This window comes from Macrotis lagotis, chromosome 2 (genome assembly GCF_037893015.1).
Source record: "Macrotis lagotis isolate mMagLag1 chromosome 2, bilby.v1.9.chrom.fasta, whole genome shotgun sequence".
NCBI lineage: Eukaryota > Metazoa > Chordata > Mammalia > Peramelemorphia > Peramelidae > Macrotis > Macrotis lagotis.
Window position 1 is genome coordinate 281,480,038 of NC_133659.1, and position 21,740 is coordinate 281,501,777.

The window sequence follows — 21,740 nt, forward strand, 5'->3', positions numbered from 1 at the left end:
CTAACTAATAGCTGGACTTAGATATGATTCTTTCCATAGTTCTGGAAGTCAACACTCCCTAAATGCTGCCTCAGCCAATTTTGTGATGTATCTCAACTCCTCCTTAAATGGAACCTGCTAGGCAGGGACAACTCTATGTCCCCCCTTCCAGCAGGATGCAGTTATAGAAGATGAGACTCTGGTCCCACCCCAAATGAATTTGGGTCTGAACTATTTTTGCCAGAAAAGAGAAAATACTGAGCAGAAAGCAAATCATTAAACTTGAACTTTTCCATGATGACTTTCTCCCTGCCAAGTGCATCTTGTGTAATGTTATATTTTTGTCACATCTCTTCTTGTTTTGTTCCTCTCCTTGATCTGATACAGCTTATTTCTCATACTCTGTATCCGATCAGAAACTTCCCCATATCATGTACCCTTTTCTTGTACATTATGTCAAAGCTATCATGCCCCAGACAAGGATCAGATCCATTTGACCCTTGGAAGAGATCTAACAAAATGATAACAACAATGAGCTAACAAAAAAAATAACGAGCAGACTATCCTTGATGTTTCTGATGTGATTCCTTAAACTGTACTTGTGCAGAGGGTAGTTCCTCCCTAAGCCTTCCTCAAACCCTCACAGTTTCCTCCCTGCCTCACCCCCTTAATTCCCCTTGCTTGGCTTTCCCTGTAAAAATCTTTACTTATCTCCCACTCTCCTTGATAATTCTGGGAACAGCCTGCTTAGAGAAGTGTAGATAAACTTATTTAACTTTCAAAACATTGGGTCATTGAGTCTGTGAATTCACCTCTGCTCTAATCTTAAACCAAATTCCAACACTACTGCTCTCAGATGGCATAAACTAGTTCCTCCTTGCCCATAGCTGCAGCCCAGTACCACTGTCTGGTTAGCAGGACTGGACCTGGCATCTGAGACAGTGGACAGTTCTTTGATTTTCTCCTACTCAACTGTCTAATCCCCATACTATTCCTAAAGTGAAAGTTCCTGATTTGGTGGGGAGGAAAATACCGGTGAATCTGCCTCCAGGGCTTATTGTTTGTTGATTCAGTGGAGTTCAGTCTGGAGATGTTTGCACTTCAATCAGGTCAAACTTCCAAGGAAGAAGATGGAGTTATTTCTAGAGTCCTTTCAAGTTGTTTCAGTGGAACAATTGCTTTACCTGGACTTTTAATTATCTCTGCCAATCAAAGTTCATTTTGAAGTGATGTTTTGTCTGCTTCTAGAGAAATTTGGAGAGACTGGTGTTTCCTGTCTTATTCCACTGCCTTCCAGAATCCTCTCAGATATTCACTTTCTGTTTCTTTGTGTCTTTTTATGTGCTAGTCCCTAGTATTAAATCAATAGATCAACAAGTATTTATTAAGTATTCATATTGAAATATTCCCTATGCAAGTAGCTTTTATTCTTTCCAGGAGCAATTCACATTCATTGACTTCTTTCCTTCAAGGGTAAGTTCTAGTTTCCATAACCATTTAATAATTATATTTATATGTTTACATGTCTCATATAAAATTCTTAAGATTAGAAATATTTTTACTTTTGTATTTATATTACTGAAGCTGAGAACATTATTTGTTACTTACTTAATAAATGCCTGTTGATTATCTTATTTAACATTTATTCATCATTTAAAGTCTTTAAAACCAAGAGTGAACCTGTACACTTTCATATTAGTCCCCCCCCATCCTAACTTTGTCCCAAGGCTTTCAATTGTTTCTTTTAAATATCTTCAAGGAGAAAGTGGAAGGAATCCTGACTTCCTCCCTAGAAGAACTGAATCTCTGTTTTGCCTCTAAAATCTAGATGACCTTGGTCAAGTAATTTTTCTCTTTGGACCTTGATTTCCTTGTCTGTTGATGAGAGATTTGGATTAGATGACCTCCCAGTCTGAACTCTGTTATTATCTATCTTTTTGAGGTGTGATACTACAATACCTGCTAATCTCTTGGTTTTCTCTAGTTCCAAGATTCTATGATAAAACTCCTGTAAAGGATTTTCCCTTTACTTCATTCCTGACACCGTAGACACATGGGCCTTTGAAAGAACAGTCAGAGATGGTTAAAAAAAAAAGACGGCTGTTTAGAATAGAAAAATAGAATTAAAACAATTTTTAATAAATGTTGAAAGGTAAATAATTTGCATAGGAGGAAGTTCAAAGAACTTGTTGAAATACTACATGGTATAACTGAAAAGATAACTGTAGAGGGAAAGAAAAACTCTATGAAAGTCAAATTGCAAAGTCCTTAAAGCTGCCTTTAATTGACTCAGAGGTAGCTTGTGATAGCTAATAGTTCTATAACTACCTCTGTAGTAACATTCTCCATTGATGAAAAGTATGCACAGAAGATATAAGTTATAAAACAAATTCAACTCTTAACAAATCAAAATCTGGGGGCGGCTAGGTGGCGTAGTGGATAAAGCACCGGCCCTGGAGTCAGTAGTACCTGGGTTCAAATCTGGTCTCAGACACTTAATAATTACCTAGCTGTGTGGCCTTGGGCAAGCCACTTAACCCCATTTGCCTTGCAAAAACCTAAAAAAAAAAAAAAACGAATCAAAATCTGGATCACATTCTCAGATTGACTTTTAATTGCAGACTTAATTGACTGGTGGCAATTTGTTATCCTGGTTATCTCTTCCTTCTCCTTGCTTTTCCTTCCAACTGTCTAGTTACTTTTTACTTGATGATTCCTCAAGCCACTTTTTTGTCAGTGGCTTAAGGAACTGAGTACCATAAATTTAAAAATCATTATCTTTTCTGATTAAGGTAAGCACTGGATGAAAAGAAAGGGGCAATGGTACAACTGAACCCTCGGTTATTCTCTATTCAACCCAAAATGAAGATGTTCTTAATGGTTCTTTAAGGGGTCAGGAAAGAGAATTTTTTTTAGGCTTTTGTTTTCATCTTCAATAATCACTATCATCTTTTTTTTCATATGTTCAGTATTACTAGAAAGAGAACAGAGATTCAGAGGATATCAGTTTAATGCTCCAAACATTAAATAGGGGCAGCAGATGTAGGGCACTATGGTTATTATTAGAAATCCTTCCTGTTCTTCCAATCTGAGAAAAAATATTAAAACAGAAATGATAGAAACTTTTCTCTCTAATATTACTAATGCTCTCTTTTAATTTTATTTTAAAATTAAATACAAAAGAAAAAAAGAAAAATATTATGCACAGCAGAACTTAAGAAAGGATTCAATATAAAACAATAGATTTCCATTTCAAGAAAACCTGTATAGTAAATTCTATTTATTTTATTCTAAGCTGTCCAATTTTTCTTTGTTTCCATGTAGGTTTTCTTTTGTTATCTGTTGCATACTTTTTACTTTATTTTCCCCTGTATCTCCCCCTCCAAAGAAGGCTACAATTAAAAATGGATATGCATATATATGCATACATACGCACATATGGCACACACACATACTCAAAGAAATGTTATATAAATTTTTGATCATACACATATATGTAATTTATCTCCACTTGTCATTTGTTTCTTTTTCTTTTTTTTTTTTTTTAGTTTTTGCAAGGCAATGAGGTTAAGTGACTTGTCCAAGATCACACAGCTAGGTAATAAGTGTCTGAGATCACATTTGAACTCAGGTCCTCCTGACTCCAGGACAGGTGCTCTATCCACCGCACCACCTAGCTGTTCCCTATCATTTGTTTCTCTGAAGATAGCATACTTCATAAATTCAAGTCTTTCTGTGCTGTTTAAAAATCAACCATCTCATCATTTTCTGCACCACAACAATATTCCAACCCAAGCACATTTTATCTAAGAGATTGTCCAGCCTCTTCCCATTTTTTTTTTTGCAAGTCAAATGGGGTTAAGTGGCTTGCCCAAGGCCACACAGCTAGGTAATTATTAAGTGTCTGAGACCAGATTTGAACCCAGGTACTCCTAACTCCAAGGCCGGTGCTCTATCCACTACACCACCTAGCTGCTCTCAGGAGGATAATTTTTTAGTAATTTTTAATTGAGATGGTAACTAATGCTCTCTTAACCTCTTTTCCCCCGTCTAATCAGTTGCCAAATCTTATCCATTTTTGCCTCCATGATATTTTTGGCATCTTTCCTTTCACACAGCCACTTCTCAAGTTCAGTCTTATATTACTCTCACTTGTTTCTTTAAAACAAGGTGTTTGACAGACTGGTTTTATAACCCAAGTTTAGATTAGAAAAAAAAGTGATGCTTAAAGTAGATCTAGGACCACATACCTACTATAACTACATAATTAGCAAAGGGAGGTTTAGTTAGCTGTCTCAAGAAAAGGACATATGGAACAAGGAAGGGATATTCAGTCTTGGCTTAACTAATTGTGCTAGTCTTTGGTCAGAGTCCTGAGAGAGGAAATTGCTGTGTACTCAGACATCCAGGAATCTCAGTTGACAACTGCAGAAATCTTAGTCTGATGAATCAATTAAATCTCAAAAGATTATTTCAGTTCCTGACTGGGCATGGGGTTTTAAAATACAGATCGCAGTACTACCTCTCAATCTTTCCTCTTCCCAATTCACCCTTAATAGAGGTGACATATTACAATGGTGTTCAAAATATTTGAGATGAACAATATTTTTTTTTAATTTAAGGCAATAGGGTTAAGTGACTCACCCAAGGTCACACAGCCAGGCAATTATTAGGTGTCTGAGGCTGGACTTGAACTCAGGTCCTCCTGACTCCAGGGCCAGTGCTCTATCCACTGCACCACCTGGCTGCCCTTGAACAATACTTTTGATGTGGTTTCACTTTCTGATAGTGATGGGCATTCATACATTGCTAGTATTCTGACATAAAACATCCAACTATGATGAGATGAAATTGGATTGAACTGGTTTCTCCATCTTTAGTTTTGGGGCTTTTTTTTTTTAAATCAGAAGAGTGAGTACTGGATTTTCTGTCAAACATTTTTTTCTCTTTTAGGAAAACTCTATTTCCCACTTAAACAATTTGGTTTCAACACAACAGTATTTTGCACAAATGTATTATTTTAAAATTTAACATTTAGAGGGTCTCTGAATTTTTCTCTCTGAGTAATATTTTTTTTTTTTAGGTTTTTGCAAGGCAAATGGGGTTAAGTGGCTTGCCCAAGGCCACTCAGCTAGGGAATTATTAAATGTCTGAGGCTGGATTTGAACTCAGGTACTCCTGACTCCAGGGCCAGTGCTCTATCCACTGTGCCACCTAGCCACCCCACTGAGAAATATTTTTAAAAAACTGGGAATTGTACATAGCACACAACTCCTACAACATGAGTGAGGTTTTAATTCTGCATATATTCAATTCTTGTCAGTATTACTGGATCCCAATTATTAAGATTGAAAACTTCTGACTTTCCTTCAGTCTGAAATCAATAATCAGAACCAGGAATATAATTTTTAAATGAAAGGGGGCTCAACAGCCATGTGGTCCAAGCCCCAATTTGCTAGATCACAACATGACATCTGTAAGTTATATTATGATACATCTTTCAGTTGCTTCACAGGATGATCAGAGATTTTTTTTTTCTCTGAAGGTCATACGGTTTTAATTTTCACAATGGGCCCTGTTTCTGGTTGTTTAACCTTTTTTTTCTCTTAAGAACATGAAATGATTGATTGTAAATGAAAGGTACTATAGTACAAGTTTAGATATGCAAAAGGAGGACCTTGCACAGAGTATGTGCTTAATAATAGCTTCAAACTTTTATTGCTTTTTTTTGTTATTTTTAATTCTGCAGTTTTAAAGAATTGGTATTACCCTAAAGAAAAGTGCTAAAATTATCTCTCATAAAGAGCACACTTTAGCAAACATTAGAGATATTGGAGTAACTATTGGTGTGAGAAAGTCAAATATTTAAAGGGTCATCCAATTCCACAATGAAATTAATGACTAATTATATAAAAGCAAATATATACAGAAAAATGAATGAATGACAAAAATAGCATTTAGTGTTTAGTGTATGTAAAGCATTGTTCTAAGTGAGAATGCAATAGAAATATGTAAGTCCTTACTCTCAGTAAACTCACATTTTAATAAAGGAAATTAACAGATAAAAGAGGTTTCATAGGCAAATCAAATAGAAAGACCCAATGGTCTTTTTTAATATCAGTTTCATTGATTTAAAAAAAAATCTATATTTCTAATATTGGACCATTTGACAGTAAGCTACAAATTTGGTGGTAAGAACTTTCCTTTTTGGATCTTCAGTAGCTGTGGATGCTGAGGATGCAGGGACTACAGCACCTTTAGAGGACGTTCCCCTCAATGATGGCTGCTGGGATGAGGCTGGTAACATTGGTAGACTGGGAGGCCTGGTATTCCTGGGACTTACCTACTCAATGGAAGCAGTTGGTTTCTATTGATGTTGGTGGTAGCAGGTGGTTTCTCTTGGGCTTACTGTCCTCATTGATGACTGTGAGGACCTGACTGGGAACTTGTCTAGGGTACACTGCAATTCATGAAGATTTTCACTTTAGTTCTGAGCTGTCTCCACTATAGTTCAAGGGAATATGGTTTGACCTGCCCAGGTTATGTTCTGTTTTCCTCTGGGTTCCTTCCTTAATGCTTCAGTTTGGGCTGATTTAGTTCTATGGTCATTGGCAGTTGGTCAGCAGTTGGTGGTAGTGGTGGTGGAGAGTTGGGGTTCTCTACAATGTTTGTTTCCCAGGCTATGGCAAGCCAAATTGGTCTATTTGCTGTTTTCCAAACTCAACATACCAGCTTTCACACAGCTGTTGCCATGCTTGGAATACATTTTCTTTTCATTCTCTTATCATGTAGTATCTTTAGGTTTCTTTGAAGCTTAATTCAAGTGCCACATTTTCCTTTAAGTTCTTCTTGCTTGACACAGTTGCCAGGTTTTTCTTCCTCCTAAAATTATTTTGTATTGGTTTTCTGTATATCTGTTATATCCTCCAGTAGAATGTAAATTCCTTGATAAGAGACTTTTTGCATTCCCTACCTCCCCCCCAGTTTCTACAATCCATCACAGATAGTAGGTGATTAATAATTATTATTTTTTTAGTTCAAATAACAGGAGGGACCATGTGATGGAAAGGATAGAGATCTGGTCTTGGAATCACACAAACTTGATTTCAAGTCCCACTTCCTATATATACTGGCTGTGTGATCCTGAGAAAATTATTTAACATATCAGTGCATCAGACAACTCTTTTGATATTGTAGTTTCAGAGAAGATGTCAATCTGATTTGCTAAAGAATTTCCTCATTTGGAAGTTCCCTCTTTGGATAATATTGCACGTCAAGTCCCTATCTTAAATTGGCTGAATTCCTGCCATGAAGAAAATTTGATTCTCTTCAGAAGGATAAGACAAATAAACCACTATGATTTTCTGCAACCTGAAATCTGAAGACTAGTTTTTTAAATATGAAATGAATTGAGATAATTTATCTATATGATTCAGCCAAACTGCTCCCTTCAGAAAAAGATGTATACTTGCCCTTAAATTATTGAGGCTATAGTATATTTGTTAAATTCACATTTTTTTCTGATACCTTTTTATGTAGGCTCCATCCAGGTTTTCTGGAGATTGTCACATAAGATCTATAATTCAAATCCCTGTTTCTATGAGGAGACTTTCTTAGTGCCCATTTACATTTCAGTGGCTACAGCCATGCTCTAGGAAAGAATGGCCCAATTATAGGTTAATTTTTTAGGGCTCACAAGTTCAGAATAGTTTGAAGAACTGATCAGTTGCTAGGTTGAACCAAATGATAGCTCCAAAGTTCTTTGAACAACTTGGGAAAAGGAAACTAGACAAAAAGAATTTCATCTTATTGGACACATGATTTGTGAATGCATTTTCTTTCATAGTAACTAAATGCAAAGAGAGTGGTTTCTTCTATGTTTTGTGTTGTGAAAAGAATGGCACTGGTATATGATAAATGTTAAATTATTGTCATCCTGAATCAAAAAGATTGCTTGGAGCCAGAATTCTCTCAGCTTTCTGTGCAGTTAGCTTCTACTAGATCAAGTCCTAAGCACTTAAGCACACAATAAACCAGAAAATTAGTCCATAAATGGTACCCTTTACAAATAATCATGAGTATAGAGTATTGCTAGGTTTAATCAACTGTGTAATGTTTTTTAAAAATTGCCTCTTATAGTTGATAAACTGAAATGGCTGTGGGGCTTCATTCCAACCTACAGGATACACAATATGCATTTATAAATATGTAATTAAGTGGTTCTTAAAGTCAAATTTGCTACAGCCACAGTCAAAGCACAGGCAGCATCATAAACTCTTTTGTTTGTTTTGTCTTTCTTTCTTGGTGATGTTATTAAGTCTGAGAGTCACTATTCAAACTCTGAAGATGGGTAACCCTAGCAGAGAACTTTGGGTTTCAGATAATTGTTTTCATTAAGTAATATTTTCCCAGAATAATCTGGGAAGATATTATTTAGCAGCTAATTTGCACATATTTGCTTATATGACAGGCATCTATGATTTTGTCAGCATAAGGAATTCTTTATTAATACAGAGGGCAACCAATTTATAATTTAGTAGATGAGATCATAGATTTAGAATTGGAAGGGAACCTTAAGGCTATTTAAAGTCCCAGTACTTTTCAGATAATAAAGCTAGGACCTACAAGGGTTAAGTTAAGTGATTAAGGGTCACACAGGTAGTAAGATCAGAGTTAGGATCTCTGATTCCAAATTCAGCACTCTTTCCCATGCTGAAGACCCAAGCAGTCAGGAACAGGATTTCAACCCTGGTCACTTTGATTCCGGGTCATCATTGTATCCACTCTACCACTCTCCCTCTAACATAATACACAAGAGAAAAAAAAGTTTAAAGCAACTTAAAATCTATTCTGACATTACTAAATTCTTGTGACTTGTGTTAAGCAAATTTCAGAACAAGGAAGTCAGTAGCATTAATAAGAATTTTCAAATTTCAAAGAGATGCTTATTAACTCAGTTTAGTTTTATGTTCAGCAAATCCTAATATTTATAGCCTGGGAGCAGAGCTGTTCTATGACACAATCAGTCAATCCATCAGCAAGGAGTTATTAAGAGGTTATCATATACTGGACATTGTGCTAAATGATATGTTTACAAAGAAAGGCAAACACACAATCTCTGCCCTAAAGGAACTTACATCCTATTATAAGAGACAACATACAAATAGCAACTATGTACAGGATCAATATAGTGTAAGTGTGAGGTAATCTCAGAAGGGAAAGCACTAGTGGTGGTTACAGGCCCCTGAAAGACCTTTTGCAGATACAAACAGAGACTTTTCAGACTATGGAACAGTCAGAAGAAAGGTTTTGACCGAAAGGTCCCTTGGAAGCCCAAGGTTGGTTGCACAAAGCACATGATGTGCTAGACATTTATGCTGAGACCTAGGAAAGGCACTAGAGATTAGGACAGAGATACAAATCAGAGATACAGGGTTGCTGAAAATGTGGCCAGAGAAAGACTTAGCAGAATGACTTAGCAGAATGAGCCAATGCTGAAGGAACATGTCCAAAAACAGGGTAAAGAGTTGTGAACTGGTGGAAGAGCTTAAATTGATTTAAAAAATTTATTCAAGACAATTTGGGACTCTTCCTTCCCCACTCTCCCCAAAATTCAAGAGAACCAAGGATTATATTGCTGGGGCAGCCTCGTGGCACAGTGGATAATACACTGGCACTGGAGTTAGGAGGACCTGAGTTCAAATTTGACTGCAGACACTAAATAATTACCTAGCTATATGACCTTTGGCAAGTCACTTAACTCCATTGTCTTGCTGAAGGAAAAAAAAGAAGTAGAAGTATTGCTGTTTCTAAGTTATTAGAGACAGTCTGCTGGTGTAGTGGTTAGAACACCAGATCTGATCTAGATTCAAATTCATCCTCAGACATTTACTAGTTGTGTGACCTGGACAAATCACTCAACCACTCCTAACCTTGATTTTCTTAACTATAAAATGAGGGGAATAATGGCATCTACTGTGATCAAAGGAGATAATATTTGTAACAGCTTTCAATGCTTAATATTGTGACTAATACAAAGTGGTACTTAACAAAAGCTTTCTTCCTCCCAAGCCATAGCAAGCACAGTTTATTAAGTACCTGCTGTATATTGATTGATTGATTGATTGAGAAAGCATTTATTAGAGACCAGTTACTGTGCTAAGCAGTGGAGATGTAATTATAAACAAACAAGATAGTCCCTTCAGTCAAAGAACTTATATTCTGATGGAAACAACAGTATGTAAAGAAAGGTTCAACATTTATGCTGAAACCAAGGAAAGGCACTAGAGAATAAGTTGGAAATACAAAGTTTAGAAAAGATACAGTCTCTGAGCACCCTATGGAGCATGAAGAAATATACAACAATATTACACTTAAAAGAATGCATATTTTGTAAGAGAATAATAGAAAAAGTACAATGGGATGTCTGAGGGAGAAAGGTCATTAACAACTAGGGAGTTAAAAAGAAGGCTTCCAGGCATGGGGTGACATTTAAATTATACTCTTGGGAAGATGGCAGAATAAGGCAGAAAATTGTTTTTTTTTTTCAAATTTCCCCACAAATAATTTAAAAATAATGTCTCAAAGTGAACTTTAATGCAGCAGAAATAAATTTTTTTTTGAAATAAAACAGTTGTCCATCAAAGACAACTTGGGAACACAAGAGGAAAGATCTGACCTCCCAGGGTGGTGGTCTGGCTTGATTGAAGTGCAGATAACTCAGAGCAGATGCCACCAAATCAACAAACAGCAAACCCCGGGGGCAGCTTTGTCAAAGGCAGCCTGAGCTTCAGGAACTTTTGAATCACAGACTGTGCATGGAGATGGATGGTTAATCACTGGAAGATTGCAGTGCCTTTTGCTGGCACTGAGTTCAGAGTGAGGTACCAGGTTGTGGCTGTGGATGAGGAATGAGCACATTTTTGTGAGTGTGGTTGCAGGGCAGAGGGGTGAGCTGAAACCCATCTGAGAGAGGGATTGTGAAAGGATTTGAGTGGAAAGGAGTATCAGATGTCAGAATAGAAAACAGCAGCATGAAAAAACCTAAAGCTTGAGACATTATCCCCCACACTTTGGGACTAGAGGTCAATTTTAACACAAAGTTAGCAGCCAAGAAATAAGCTGCTAAAAATAAGTAAGCAAAAGAGACAGAATCCAATCATAGAGAGCTACTATAGGAATAGAGAAGATCTAGATTCAAACTCAGAAGACAGTGAAGTTAAAACAATTATTTCTATTTCGAAGAAAAAAATGTAAAAATGGTCACAAGTCCAAAAAGAGTTCTTGGAAAAAACTTAAAAAGGATTTAGAAAATCAAATAAAAGATGTTGAGGAAAAATTAGGAAAAAATTAAGAGTAATGAAAGAAAATCAAAAAATTTATGCAAAGAAAGCCAATCAATTGGAGATCCAAAAGCTTAAGAAAGAAAATCATTCCTTAAAAATTAGAATTGCTCAAGGGGAAGTTGAGAGGTTAACAGGGAGTAATAACTAATCAGGAAGACCTAGATTCAAACTTCCATGTAGCTCTTGTGGACTATAAATACTAGAGCCATTATAAACCTTCTAGGGAAGAGGGAGATTCCTCTGAGTTCCCTGTATCAGTGAAATCATAGATCCAATTAATACTCAAAAAAAAGCCTTGTCCTTATACATTGCAAATAAGCAATGATTCATATTTTCCTGTAAATCAAATAATGCAACTTTTTTTTTAGTTTTTGCAAGGCAAATGGGGTTAAGTGACTTGCCCAAGGCCACACAGCTAGATAATTATTATTAAGTGTCTAAGGCCGGATTTGAACTCAGGTACTCCTGACTTCAGGGCTGGTGCTCTATCCACTGCGCCACCTAGCTGCCCCTTCATGCAACTTTTAATGAAGTACTTCTATATTAGAGTTGTAAATGATATTAAGTAATGATTGAATCCATCCAGTGAACTATTTAGTGGCAGAGACAAATACTTTATTGACTGTTCCTAGAGTTTTTGTGTTTGTAATCCTCAAAATTCTCTAATAGTGGTCCCAGAGAAAAGATGATGAAATACAATTTCTCTACTCAGTAGGGAGCAGTGAGGAAGTAATGCTGAAGTTGTACAAATAGTCAGACTTAGTCAATTGGGTACTGATAAATGTTTAACAATCAACTGTCTCTCAAGAGGGAAATATATTCACAACATAAATTTAAGTTTAATGCTCATCAGTACATTTTTTCCCATTATTTTCTTATGTCTAGACAATAAACCAAGCCTTTGCTGATTTTCAAGGTATAAATGTTCACACCAAAAATTTAACAATCACTTCCTTCATGGAACTCAAACTGACTCATATCCCTGGTCATAGCCAAGGTGTTGGTATCACAAAGGGCAAGTCAATAGGAGGCTATATTGGGGAATGAATGATGTAAGAAATGAAAGGCAACAATAAAACTTTTCAAAAACAAAGGGAGTGAATCAGAGGAAAGAGTGATGTTTTGTCTGTCGATTGACTCATCATTACCTTTATTTATTTTTTTTTTTTTTAGATTTTTTTTAGATTTTCATGTAGCTCTTGTGGACTATAAATACTAGAGCCATTATAAACCTTCTAGGGAAGAGGGAGATTCCTCTGAATTCCCTGTATCAGTGAAATCATAGATCCAATTAATACTCAAAAAAAGTCTTGTCCTTATACATTGCTAATAAGCAATGATTCATATTTTCCTGTAAATCAAATAATGCAACTTTTTTTTTAGTTTTTGCAAGGCAAATGGGGTTAAGTGACTTGCCCAAGGCCACACGGCTAGGCAATTAATAAGTGTCTGAGGTCAGATTTGAACCCAGGTACTCCTGACTCCAAGGCTGGTGCTCTATCCAGTGCACCACCTAGCTGCCCCTCATCATTACCTTTAAAGAAATTTTAGGATTATGTGACTGTTTTTCTTGTGATGACTCTAGGATGATATTGAAACAAAAGTCCATTTTACATTTTTTTTCTATTAAGAAATCTTCAAATTTTGTTTTCGGTATAAATCTAATAAAATCAGTTTTTCCTCCAAATGTTTTGGGTGTTTTTACATTTGCTCACCAAAGAGACGTAGTATATAGTCTAGTAGGTGGACAGTGGGTGTTCCAAAGAACAAGGGAGTCCCATCTCTGCTCAATACTTAGTATGTGATCCTAGCAAATCATTTAAACTTTGTGCTCTCTATCAGTGGTCTCAAACTCAAATAGGATTAGTGAGCCATTAATCCCCATACATAAGGAATCCCACAAATGGCATATTGGCTTAGTTTTAAATTTTAATATCTCCATGTTTTATTGTATTTCTGTTTATTTTGTTAAACACTTAATTTGCTTTATACAGTACTTGGGTATACTGAAGGTCCCATGCAACCTGCTGGCAGAGTGATGATGCCAGTTTCCTATACCGATGAGGCCCCAAAGTAACTCTGACAAGTAATCATTTAGCTTCATCTTAAATCACTCTAGTGAGATGTTGACTTCATCTCCTGAGTCAGTCCATTCAACTTTTTCATTGTTCTCAAGGGTAGGAAGTGTATTCTTTCTTCCCATTTAAATCTGACCTTCTGTTACTTCTCCTTATCATTCCAAATATTGTCCACTGGGACCAAACAGAACAAATCTCATACCTCTTCTTCAAAAATACCTTTAAGTACTCAAACACAGGTAGTCCAATATTGGCTGTGTTATCCCAGGCAAGTCACAATCTAATTGTTTTCTCTTCTGAAAACTGGAGATAATAATTCAACTATATTCCAAGATTGTTATGAGAGTAAAATGAAATATGTATGAAGGACTTTGCAAACCTTAAAGCATTATTTAAATGTTAGCTCCTTTCTTCCTTCTCCTCTTCAACCTCATTTTTTCTCTTCCTACTCCTCTTCCTTTTCTTCTTCCTCTGTCTATACCATGGTCTCTTAACTATCCCCCCCTTGGGGATGATCCATCTTGTCAATGATATTCCTAAATAAAGACTTTTAAAAGTAAACATTTATATGATCCTTTTAAGGCACCACCACCACCACCACCACTACTACCACTCACCACTACTAATCACCATCACCACCACCCACTGGCATTATCAACACAACTAGCACTACTACCATTATCACCAATACTCCAACTATGATCTGACCAAGGCAGAGTACAGAAGATCTATTACATCTCTTGTTCTGAATACCATACTTTTATCAATGTAGCCTATGATTACAGCACACTATTGATCAATACTGACCTAATTAATATCTTATTAATACTCCCAAGTTTTTCCATATAAAATTTTTTGTGGCTATATCTCCTTCATTTTGTATCCTAGAAACATTTTTTTTCTGAGTATAGGATCCTTATTCTGATAAAACAGCATATTACTTGATTCAATTAAATTAATTTCAACAATATACATTAAACCTCTGCCATGTATAAAGTACTGTGTTGGGCAGTGAAGATATAAAAAACAATTTTTAAAAAATCCCTGGCCTCAAAAATCAAGAATATCAAGGAAACTGATGGGAAAAAAAATGCAAAGGAAGTTGACCTAGCTGTACCAGATCTAAAACTATATTATAAAGCAACAGTCATCAAAATTGCCTGGTATTGGTGAAATAGAATAATGGACCAGTAAAAATTTATATAGTATTCTATTGTTTGACAAATGCAAAGACACTAGCTTCTGAGATCAGAACTCACTGTTGGACAAAAACTACTGGGAAACTAGTATGGCAAAACTAGATATAGAACCACATCTCATACCCTATACCAAACTAAGGTCAAAATGGGTATAGGATTTAGACATAAAGGATGATGCTATAGACCAATTAAAAGAGCAAAAAATATTCTTATCCGTTAGATCTATGGAGAGGGGAAAAATTTATGACTAAACAGAAATAGAGAACATTATAAATTATAAAAGTTTTTGTGCTAATAAAAGCAATGCAGCAAGATTAGAAGGAAGGAAGAAATCTGGGAAACAATTTTCACAGCTAGTGTTTCTGATAAAGGACTCATTCCTAACATATATAACTGATCTTATTTTATAAAATTACAAGTCATTCTACAAACTGATAAATGATCAAAGGATATGAACAGGTAGTTTTTAGATGAAAAATGAAAACTACAGTCATGTGAAAAATTCTCCAAATCATTATTGATCAGAGAACTGCAAATTAAAACAAATATGAGGTACCACCTCACACTAATCAGATTGCAAATATGATAAAGAAAATGACTAATGTTGAAAAGGATGTGGAAAAATTGGGACATTAATACACTGTTGGTGAAGTTGTGAACTGATCCAGCCATTCTGGAGAGCAATCTGGAACTGTGGCCCAAAGAGCAATAAAACTGTTCATACCATTTGATCTGGCAATACCAATACTAAGGTCTATATTGCAAAGAAATCATAAAAAAGGGAAAAGTCTCATATGTTCAAAAATATTTATAGCAACTCTTTTTGTAGTGGCAAAGATTTGGAAGTTAATAGTATAGTCTTCAATTGGGGAATGGCTGAACAAGTTATGGTATATCAATGTTAAGAATAACTTCTGCACTGTTGGTGGAGCTGTGAACTCATCCAACCCTTCTGGAGAGCTATTTGGAACTATGCCCAAAGGGCAACAAAAATATGCATACCCTTTGACCCAGCAATACCACTACTGGGTCTATACCCTGAAGAGATGAGGAAAAAGGGTAAAAACATTACTTGTACAAAAATATTTATAGCAGCCCTGTTTGTGGTGGCAAAGAATTGGAAATCCAGTAAATGTCCTTCAATTGGGGAATGGCTTAGCAAACTGTGGTATATGTATGTCATGGAACACTATTGTTCTATTAGAAACCAGGAGGGACAGGATTTCAGGGAAACCTGGAGGGATTTGCATGAACTGATGCTGAGTGAGATGAGCAGAACCAGAAAAACACTGTACACCCTAACAGCAACATGGGAGTGATGTTCAACCTTGAAGGACTTGCTCATTCCATCACTGCAACAATTGGGAACAATTTTGGGCTGTCTGCAGAGTACCATCTGTATCCAGATAAGGAGCTGTGGAGTTTGAACAAAGTACAAGGATTATTCCCTTTAATTTAGAAAAAAACAAATAGCTTATTGTCTGATCTTGTTACCTCTTAGACTTCTCTTCTCTTTAAGGATATGATTTCTCTCTTATCACACCCAATTTGGATCAAGGTACAACATGGAAATAAAGTAAAGACTGACAGAGTGCTTTCTGGGGGGGGGGGGAGGGGGGGAAGCAAGATTGGGGGAAAATTGTAAAACTCAAATAATATCTTTAATAAAAATAAAATTTTAAAAATAATAAAAAAAATAAAGTAAAAAAAAAGAGTAACTTCTGGGGGTGGCTAGGTGGTACAGTGGATAGAGCACTGGCCCTGGAGTCAGGAATACCTGACTTCAAACCTGACCTCAGACACTTAATAATTACCTAGCTGTGTGGCCTTGGGCAAGCCACTTAACATCATTTTCCTTGCAAAAACCTTAAAAAAAAAAGAAAAGAGTAACTTCTGTAAGAAGACATGAGTGGTCAGATTTTAGAGAAGTCTGAAAAGACTTGCATGAACTGATGCTGAGTGAATTGAGAAGAGCCAAGAGAACATCGTACACATTATCAACAACATTGTAAGATGATCATCTATGAGCTTGAACTCTTTCATAGGAGTTTGCAGCTGCAAAAGAAAAAGAAAAGCCTAGAGTCCTATAGTCATTCATTAGAGTGTCTCTCCCCTAGGATATAAAGATCTAAAAATCAGAGTAGATGAAGAATTCTAGGTTATCTGTGGCATGCGTAGAAATAAGAGTGCAGTGTCTACCAGGAAGGGAAAAAGTTAAGGACGGATTGACTAAAAGTGGGCTCTGGGGCATAGAAGGGTACTATGGGTGCTAATTCTATCAAGGGCTCTCTGGACATAATTTATAGAGTTTCTGGTAGTTTTTTGGCCCTTTTTGTTAGCTGGTGTTCTCTCCTTTATGTCATTTACAAATTTGCTAAGCTTGATATTTATGCTTTCATCCAAGTCATTGATAAAACTGTTTGAACAGTAAATAGCCAAAAAGAGTTCCCTAGGTCACTTCATTAGACACATCCTTTCCCTGCTGACATTAGTCTTTGAGTCTAATCATTAAACTAGTTCTCAATCCACATAGCTGAATCTAACACACACATCTTTTTATATCATTCACAATGATAATATGACAGGGTTTGTCAAAGGTTTGACCTTTGGTGCAGCTTGGTAATGTAGTGGATAGACCCAGCATTGAATCAAGAAGACCTGACTTCAAACCGAGCTTCAGATACTTTTACTGTGTGTTGCCTTCATTTCTTCTTCTGCAAATGAGCTGGAGAAGGAAATGTCAAACCATTCTACTATCTTTACCCCAAAAGAAGTCAGGAAGAATTGGATTCAACTGAACAACAAAATAGGTTTTTTAATACTTGAATACTTTTTTAGCCTTACAACAACCCTGTGGGCAAGCAAAGCAAAAATTATTCCTATTTTTAAATAAACCAGAACTCAATGATATTAAGTGACTTTTATTTGGGCCACTGTGTAGCTCTTTCAGTGGTTTAAAGTTGTCTCCAGACTCAAAACAATTCATCAATTTATTTAGAGTGGATCATGAATCCCGTACATTTCAAAATCTAACAAAAATGGAAGATGTTTAAAATCTAGTGCTATTGCTTTACACTCATGATCTAGAAAAGACTGACTCATAAATCCAACAAGCAAAACCCCACCAAGGGGCAGAGGTTTTTATTAATTTTTTTTTTCATTTTTGCAAGGCAATGGGGTTAAGTGGCTTGCCTAAGGTCACGCAACTAGGTAATTATTAAGTGTCTGAGGCCGGGTTTGAACTCAGGTACTCCTGACTCCAGGGCCAGTGCTCTATTTCCTGTGCCACCTAGCCACCCGGGTAGAGGTTTTTAAAAAACAGTTGTCCCTTTCTTTTTGTGGCCTCTTGCATTTCAACTAGAAGGAGAAACCATGCAACCTAGAGACTAGTATCAGACTAAATTTCGGTATGCAAAAGTATTCAAAGATTCTCTCATGTGTCTAGATTTGTGACCATTTGCAAAGCTAACACCTCCCTATGTAATTAAAAAAACCCTATAATTATATTTTGTACTATCTTCCATGAAAGACGTTGAGATGAATGCAGTCCATTCAAATATGATCATATATAGAGACTAATTATAGAAAAACCACCAGAGGACACAGAATAGAAAGCAATATATTTCCTACTGGGAAAGAATGGAGGAAGGAAGGGAAATATGGATTGATATTGTTCTTCCTTCATAATTTCCTGCAAGACCCAGAAGGTATAGACTTAATTCTATTAATAAACTTGATTATTCATCAAGATTTTTAAAAAAACTTTTAAAAAGGTAATGAAAGAGTTTAGTGTTTAAGTTAAATAAAAGTTTGCATCAAAGATAATGAGACATGTAATAGTGAGCATAATTGTTATTGTGCTATCTGGAAATTATTATAAGTCGTGCACATTAACGAAAAGAATTGAAATAGTGCTTTACGTGGTGAAGTCAGGCACTCTGAATACCAGATCAGGAAAGGTGGGAAGGTAGCAAATTTGTAGCATAGAAGAATCAATTCCCACTGAAGACTTTAGTGGCATCTGCTTCCCTTACCCTCTCAGATGAGGGCAGGTAATATACATAATAGCAAATCTTTGTATTTTTAGTATTTATTAAGTAAATATGATGATTAATTAATTATTAATTGCATGAAATCAACTTTAAATTCATTGTTACTTCCCAAAGTGTCAAAAGAAAAAGCCTTTTCAAGGAATCTTAGAATTGAAACTTGGCTCCCTCCAAGAAACTGAGGGTCAGAGAAGTTATATGATACATTCAAGATCTCAAAACTAGTTAGTGGCAGAATCTCTAAACTTTCAGAGAAATCTCAGTTCTTTCTTTTGACCAAATGCCTCAGAAGTTTGAATTTTATAACTTCAACTTTGTAGACAAAAAAAACTTAGATTTTTTCATGTTTGAAAGTTTGTCATCAGCTCATTAGAACTCTACACCCTACCCACATTTACTCAATGTTCCCAGATCCCTCCTACCCACATCGGTTCCCTCTTACTGATCCTATATCAGGAGTCCAAATGAACAGAAGTCCAAGGCTGCCATCAGTCCAATCAGTTCCCTTCCAGACCTTCAAAATGCTGAGTTTCCTTTAGAGCCAGAGCTGACAGTTATGGGTTGATTTCTAGATGTTAAAAAAAATGAAAAAGAACTATACATACATATATTTATATATTTGTCTTAAAATACAAATGTTTTATTAAAAACCTAATAAGAAACAAATTAAACCTTTATAATGGGGATAGGATTGGCCAATGAAAAGCTAATCTTAATTATAATGATGAAAATGTTGATGATGACTCAAAAACTAGCTTTTTTATAATGCTTTTAAATTTACAAAGTACCTTACATATTATATGCATGTTATCTTAATTGATGCACTTAATGGATTCTGTTGATAGAGTCCTTCATATAGATTTTAGGGTATGTGCAGGCATCTTATAACTGTCTCTTTTTGCTTACTTGCATAATGAACTTTTGACTGACTGCTGAACTAGAATTGAGAGTACATCCAAATGATTGAGTAAGGATGGGTAACTCTGTCTCCCCTCCTCTCCAACTTTGAATGAGGATCTTATCAGTTCTGACTCAGTAGTCAAGCAAAAAAAAAATTCTGTATTGAAAGCAGACATTGTACAGTTATAATTTACATAATCCCCTAGTAATTCCCCTTTTCCCTGTGATCTCTCTCTCTATTCCACTTTCACTCTATATTCTAGTGTTCTTTAAAATATATTACTGGACGTGAAAAATTGTTTGCATCATATTGTGTGGACAACAAATTGAAAATTAATTCAATCTGGAATAAAAGTTATTATTATATATTGAAGAGGCAGGCACTAGGTAGAGAATGACTAGACAATGGACAAAGGAGCTCCTAGACCCAATGGTGCTTCCTGAGACCATTTTCTAAGCCAGCTCACAGTAACAAATATGAAAAATAAAAGCAGTGGGAAAGATCTGTAATTTGAATCCATAAATTCACTCAAGACTATTGTTATTGACAAGCCTGTAGCACAGATTTTACAGAAAGAAATGTTCTCTCTCTGGGAAAATTTATGGAGGGAATACTTCTCCTTTATCCTCTCTCTGTTTATTGCTACTCATAAGTTTATTCTACCACTGAATCCCTGTTGTGCTTATGTGACATGGTGTAAATACCAATTACTTGTAGGGGGAGAATTCCTGCTACACTTTAGCTTTTTCAGTGTTTTTACTTAATTCTAGTTTTTTTTTTTGTTGTTGTCTTATTTAGGCATTATTTCCTCCATTCTATTTCCCAGAGTTTCAAACTATGTAGATAAATAAGGTAATTCACTTTTAACTTCTTTTAATCTTATTCTAGGTATTCTAATTTCATTTTTAAAAATTGCGGTTCCAATTTTTCATTTCTCACAAAAATTTTTAAATGACTTGGTCAAGGTCACACAGCTAGGTAATATTGTCTAAGGTCAGCTCTGAACTCAGGTCCTCCTGATTCTAGGGCCAGTACTCTATCCACTGAGTCACCTAGCTGCCCCCCATATAAATTCTTGAGTCTCTATGAATAATCTATATATTTTTGAGTTTTTATATTATTTCTTTAGCCTATAGTATTTATTATAGGAATATTAATTATTTGTAGAGCTTTAATTCTTGAGTCAGTCTCTGACTCTCTTGAATCATTATATGAGATACTAGACCAGCTAGAACTTCCTGGTCAGTACTGGAACTGAATTATACCTTTGCTGCAGGCTGTTTGTTGACCTATAGGCTCTGAGTAGGAGACCTTCTATAGCCCTGGTTTTAGATCTCAGTTCTGGCTTGAGGTCGAGTTAGAGGAAGCATTGGTACCAAGGTTCTGATCATAGCCTTAGTCTAGAGCACCTCTCTGTCTTCCGTGGTCTTCCCAACTGGAGGAATTTACCATTTTAATTTACTTAGGCAGAAATCCTATTCAATGTGTAAGGCCTCAAGCCTTTGTTTCTGAAAGGAAACCTGGCTTTAGCTGTTCTCCTGGACCATCTTTTAATTGATTCCTGATTGTGCCTACACTGCCAGTTTTCCTGTTTGATAACCTATGGGGAAATCCAAGACTCAAACTTTAGCTCCAGACGTTGGTTGCTGCAGAACTTGTGTAGGTATGACACTAATCTCTTTGGTGGTCCCCAGACCATGAACACTTCATTGTTGACCTGATTTCCATGCACTTTCCTATCAGAAACCTCAAATCTAGGAATTACACTTGGTATCTATTTCCTTGTGTTATCTTTTATGGAACAGAAGATTTCAATGGTTTTTTCCCCTTTGATTCTAACATTCTGTTTGGAATTTGTAATCATTATTATAGGTATTCTATAGAGGAGCTGCAGATGATTACAACTGTTCTTGCCACCATCTTAATCAGAAGTTAATAGGTCAAAAAAGTTTTTGCACTAATAAAATCAATGCTTTCAAAAATAGAAGGGAAGCAGAAAGCTGGGAAACAATCTTCACAACTAGGAGTTCTGATAAAGGTCTAATTTCTAAAATAAATAGAGAACTGCATCAAATTTATAAGATTTCAGGTCATTCCCCAGTTGATAAATGGTCAAAGGATATGAATAGACAGTTTTCAAATAAAGAAATTAAAGCTATATAGAAGCATATGTAAAATTGCTCCAAATC

General features: G+C 35.8%; 2 protein-coding genes across 4 annotated transcripts in view; one reads left to right on the plus strand and one right to left on the minus strand.

Annotated features, from left to right (window-relative positions):
* Positions 1 to 6,521, minus strand: part of USP15 (ubiquitin specific peptidase 15) — a 207,338-nt gene extending 200,817 nt beyond the window's left edge. The window contains exon 1 of the mRNA XM_074226234.1: positions 6,323 to 6,521. The gene's annotated coding sequence lies outside the window, so the exon portion shown is untranslated. The remainder of the gene's footprint in view (positions 1 to 6,322) is intronic.
* The window catches only part of TAFA2 (TAFA chemokine like family member 2), a 615,297-nt gene that overhangs the window by 15,390 nt on the left and 578,167 nt on the right, over positions 1 to 21,740 (plus strand). The gene's annotated exons all lie outside the window — the stretch shown is intronic.